Consider the following 6,000-nt stretch of genomic DNA (forward strand, 5'->3'; position numbering starts at 1 on the left):
TGGAGTGCCGAAAAGCGAGGCTTTCTACTGTTTCAGTCCATTTCTTCTGTCGGTTGGTGTCAAGGCTGTGAATGAGTTCATCTGCAATGTCAGGATCGCCACACTCTAGATATTCTTGATACAGTTTATTACTATCATCATCCCATCCAGGGATATACTCCTTCCAGAAGCCTCTTGGTATGGTCTTCTTACCTACAGCTCAGACAGCTCCTGCGAATCTCTTGTAATTACTGCTTGGTGGAGGGATCCAATGGTCATATTTGTCAAGACAGGCAGCAAATATATCCTAGTCGGCTTTCTGGAAGTTCCAACGGGGACGTTGGATGGATCTGACAAGGGGTACCTGCAGACCTACCTCTAATATAATTGGTCTATGTTGGCTTCGGGGAAAGTTGGAGAGAACTCTTCTCGATGTAGGTAACGGTCGTCCACTGTTGTCTTGAATGACGAAGTAGATGTCGGGGTTGTACTCCCTGTTCCAAGCTGCTGATCTGAAGGAAGATCTATCTTTTGCCTGTGAATCGAAAATTAGGTGCATGATGTGAATTTCAGATGGCCAATCTGAACGCACTGCGTAAGACCTGTTTTCGTCTGTCCATCAGAGTGTACAACTATCGAAAATCAAATGTAAATAGAAGGACTCTTTTTGTCATATCGAGAATCAAACTCAATTGAACAGCGAACGTACTGATGTACACATATAAATATTAAATTTGATCGAACAGTAAAATATTTCAGAAGATTAATTGGATTGTCAAATTAGTTTAGTCTAGAATAGTTTTAGATATTAAAAATGCAAACCTATATACATATGTTATAATTTTAATGTAGAAATGGGTAACAAGCATTTTCATGAGTGGGATTACCAATAATCTTCATTCTATTGTTTTCTATTGTTTATTACACTATTGAATAAATATCATTATTCAATAGTGTAATAGACAATAGTCACCGTCAACAAAACTGCATATTATTTCGATATTTTCTACTTAGTTTCAATAGATACGTAATGTTCATGTTCCTGTACAAACATTTGTGACTTCTTCCATAACTGTTATCCTGTTAAGAGCAGTAAATTTCGAAAGTCGCTACTAGAAAAATGTAGTAAAAAGAAAGGTAAACTCTTATTATAGAATGCAGAAACGTGGAATACAGTTAGTTGTTTTATGTTAAGATTTCCAAAATATTTAGTTTTCTCAAGTAAATCTGTATTTTTTCTTGGTGTCTTGATGCCTAATTCACGAATAAACTGCTTGTTTTCGTATCGGATTTAATGTGAAGTGGAAATAGTCACTACGGTTCGCACATGTGAAAGTTTTTGATCTGTATGATTTCTTACATGAATAAGAGGACTTGAAGGGCTAGCGAATATCCTTCCACACTTTTCAAAAGCATAAGTTTTCTTCTCATTATGATAAGTTACATCCGCTTTAAGATCCGTTTTGGATCTCACAACTTTAAATTCTTTGTTACCATTTGTAATCCTCACACGCTTCTTGAGCTCGACTAATCGAATAATTTGTTATCGCTGAAGAGTCCACCTGTCTTTAATACTGAAACAGCTCTAATTTTCATTTCAGTGGCGTAAATTATACTGCAGCAGTGGATATTAAATGACCAACATTATTTCAAAGCCGAAATTGGGTAGAAACTATGAAAGGTACTTAATTTTGATCAGCATGATTCTACGAATACCATCCTCGCCATCCGAGTTGCCTTAGCTTATATTAATTATAAGAGCAGGTTCGCTGCCCAGGAATCTGCATGTTTGCAGTTTTATTGTTAGTGCATTTGTTTTGGTTTAACTGTCCTGACAAATGTTTCGAACGTTTGTTTCTCTACAGAGACAAGGTCGAAACCAATACAGCGCAAATGCTGTTCACTCAATATATTTCTTTATATTGAATGATAGCTTGATAAATAAATAGAAAATTTGAAAAAAATAAAATTAAACATTTAAATATCACACGCAAGCATTTACAAAATCATCCAATAAAGATAAATAAAATTAATAATAATAATTACCTTGTTTTATAGGAGCTTAGGATGAGCGACAATCTATTCAATGGCACAGCTGACCAGCTTGTTAACAAAGAAACTGAAAAGTAATGCACAAATATAAGACACTAAGATATGAGTGTGAGAGTATATTTAATATGAGCAAACAAAAGACTAAAGATAGTCCGGGTTAAAGAATATTTTCACTGCAAAGAAAGTCGAGATTATAATCATATTATCAACTTATCATATGTTAATGTTCATCTCAATTAAAATTAAGAAATGGCATCAAATGTGCGTAATTATAAATAATTTTAACAAACATGGTAACAGGAAAAATCTAAACAAATAATTATCATCCATCTAAATGATCGATGCTGAAGTGAGCTCTCTCATCAAAATCGATAATTAAATACTGCTTCCAACCCTGATGATCTTCTTGGAATTACCTCCGTCTGTTCTAATTTAAACATTCCTTTACTGCTAATTTTATTTAATATATACCATTACTCAACAACTTGGGTTTTATTGTGGGCCATTACTTTGTTCCCTCATTAATTGAATTAACTGAATAATAGGAGTTCGATTGTCAACTACCAAGTCAGCACTCTCTCCGGTGCTCTCCCAATAAAACCATACATTCTAATTTTTTTTAATTTCTATTTTTATTGCCAATTTTCTCTGGTTAAAAGTTTTGAATAAGAAAGTATTCATTGCTGGAGACTAATTTTCAGACCTTTAAATGCTTTTTTAAACTTCTCTTCTGTATCCTTGGGAAGGGACTTATGAATATACATCGTCACTGTTCCTGCAAAAGCCAACAGTCGATCTACGTTCTTGAGCTACACAGATTGAGCATGAAGAAATGATGAGACATTTTCTATCCCCAGTTACCTTATATAAATTGTTCTCGGAGAATACCGGATGATCATAACTACTCTTCAAACTCGGCAGATCTATCCTAGTAGTCCTTTCAGGTGTATTTTGTTTCTCCTTTAGATACAGTAGTTGACAGAAAACTGGATTCCATTCCTCAAATTTTGAAATTCAGCAGAACGCTTTTTGATCCATATTTTGTCTTGCATTACAGGAATGCCAATTGGGATAATCTCTGTAAATTCACATGAGCTTTCATTGGAGTAATAAATCTTTTCAGCTGTCTGTTCAGAACATTTATAGTGAACGTCACACCGAAACAATAGTCATCGGGACGGACAGTATTTTTCTACTTTAAACTATTTTGAATTCAACTTTCACTACTCCAATATGTGTAATTTAGCATTCCACCACATGGAATGCTATTTTTCATCTGTTAAACGCGTGTGTTCTAATGAATGAGCTACCCATCACGGTAAATAATATAAATTCATTATATTATAGAATGAATATAATTATTGTTGTTATGTTCATCCTCTTTAAAAAATATTAAAAAGAAAAGGAAGCATTAATAATGAAAGAAATCAGGATTTTTTGCAACAATTTGCTTTAAGGATTTTACTAATACGCATCATTTAATTAGAAGAATTAAACAAAACTGCAACCAAGTGAATTTTGGTTTAACTGCCGCAAATACTTTTAAATATATAGTTTAAATATTTTAAGAATTAAATTCCGATTTAATTAAAGCAATAATAAAACATATTTAAAAAAAAATCCGAAATGGCTCAAAAATTACCTTTCTCTGACAGCACGATTGTAGAAGGAATCAATCATAGAAATAAGACAAGTATGTAACGTAACAACATGCAATATGATTGAACTATTATTTAAGATGGGTTAGAACAAAATGGTAATAATAGCCTGATGAGAGATTATTTATAACATAAGGAAAAAGGGATCATAGTATCTTCTTCTAGGTTATTACTCAATTTATCCCATCGTTTTATGGGTCAATTTTAGAGTTTGCATAATTTCCAAATGACGTCATATTACTTAGTGAGTCATATGAAGGAACGAGTAGAATTTGATGTTGTTTATAAGTCACCTCCATTTTTCCATAATATATGTCATCAGCATATGCGATTATTCTTAATTTTTGATTTTAAAATTATATTTCATAATTTTTCCTTTAGTTGGCATTCTTTTATTTTTCATCTCTCACTACATCAAGAAGATGAGAATTCTTGGGTATCCCGGTATTAATGAGACACATATAGAGGAAGAACAATTTTTTTTTTGCACCTTGAGAAAACGTTTTATATATATGACACTATTGGTCATCTCACCATACTTGTGAACCGAACTGCAAGTGTTAGCACTTTTGCGAGTGCTAAAAATGAGTCCAGAAATGAAAATCCATTTAATAGGATACTGATCGAATAACACAATTCCATCCATCTTATCGGCAATTCACTTTGGGGGGTATTGCCGAGCTCGTCCATACTGCCTTCGGCATTGAGTTAAGTGCTGTTTTACTCAATCAAAAAATCCTAGATGTTGAAAAGAGTTCCCTGTAAGAAGACTGAATATTTTTTTGATATTGTCCAGCGAGTCTCACAAGATACTCAATATTAGTGTTGCTGTGCATACGTGAATATGTTCAATTATTCCATAAATATGATTTATGGAATTATTTATTCCATTAGAAATTGTATTGTTACAGGTGGCAAAAATAAATGTTTTCTTACCATTAGGAATCCTCACGCGTTTCTTGATATCGATTAATCGGATAAACGGTTTATCACTGAAAGGTTCTTCGTTAGAGTGGATTAAGAAGTGCGTTTTTTTTTTTAAGTCGGTCGGGAAAGTTTCTTGTTACAATTAATAATGAAAGGGCCATTTTTCATTTGGGGGGGGGTGAATTACATAGAAATCGTGGATATTAAAGATCCAGCTTTATTTCGAAGTTCAATGTATGCAAAAACTATGAAAGCTTCCTCGTTTTGACCAGAAAGGTTCTAAAAATACAATTCGCGGAACTGAAGTTGCTTTCATTTGTAGTACTTAAAAGACACAACCACTATCAAAGCTTCTGTATATTTGCATTTTTATTATTATAGATTTGTTAAAGGTGTCCCTGGCCTGACACATGTTTTGCAGTGGTTGGATCTTTTCAGAGACAAGCCAGAAATTATACGAGAGCAAAAACTTCAATTAAAAGATTCAATATATTTCTTTAGTTGAATTTAATGAGTTTCACGATTAAAGGTAGATTTTGTAAAAATTAAATATTAATTACAATTTTTCAAATATCAAATATATATATATATAGAGAGAGAGAGAGAGAGAGAAAGTTTTTTAACTTGGGTATACTATGTTAAAGAGTCCGAGCAATTTTATAAGCTAGGTTTTAATCCTTTTTCCCAAGTAAGCAAACAGACAAGTAAGTCAAGTTTGTGCCTGAACATAATTCAAGTCTTTCGCAACTTGTTGTAAAGGTGGATTAAGAACTGATCACTTTCCTTAGTATTTCCCCCTAATGCAAAGCACATCCCCTTGCAGAGATGTATGATGCCATGCATTAAAGGCAAGAGCCACTACCCAGACCGGTTTCGATCTTTATTGAGGTCTCTTCAGCGGGAGCCAGACCCATTAATCCCAAGGTTGAAGTAATGCAGAGCTTATAAATTTTACCTAAACAAGTTGACACAAGGTGCTTTGATCTTATTAAATAAAAATCTCAGGATGAGAGTAAGATGTAGAAAGATTTGTAAACCTAGCTTATAAATTTGATTGGTATCTTTAACATAGTATACCCAAGTTACACTATGTTAAAGATACCAATCAAATTTATAAGCTAGGTTTTAATCCTTTTTCCCAAGTCAGCAAACATACAAGTCAAGTTTGTACTTGACAATAGTTGAAGTCTGAGAGGCAACTCAGACTATCCTCGGTATTCCTCAATTAAACAAAGGGAAACCGGTCTGGTAGTGGCCCTTGCCTTTAATGAATAGCATCATACATCTCCGGAAGGGGTTGCTTTGCATTAGGGGGAAATACTAAGGAAAATGATCAGAGCTTAATCCACCTTTACCACGAATTGCCTCAGACTTAAACTATGTT

Source organism: Typopeltis vanoorti, chromosome 19, assembly GCF_054136105.1.
Source record: "Typopeltis vanoorti isolate ZY-2024b chromosome 19, IOZ_Tvanoo_1.0, whole genome shotgun sequence".
NCBI classification, from domain to species: Eukaryota; Metazoa; Arthropoda; class Arachnida; order Uropygi; family Thelyphonidae; genus Typopeltis; species Typopeltis vanoorti.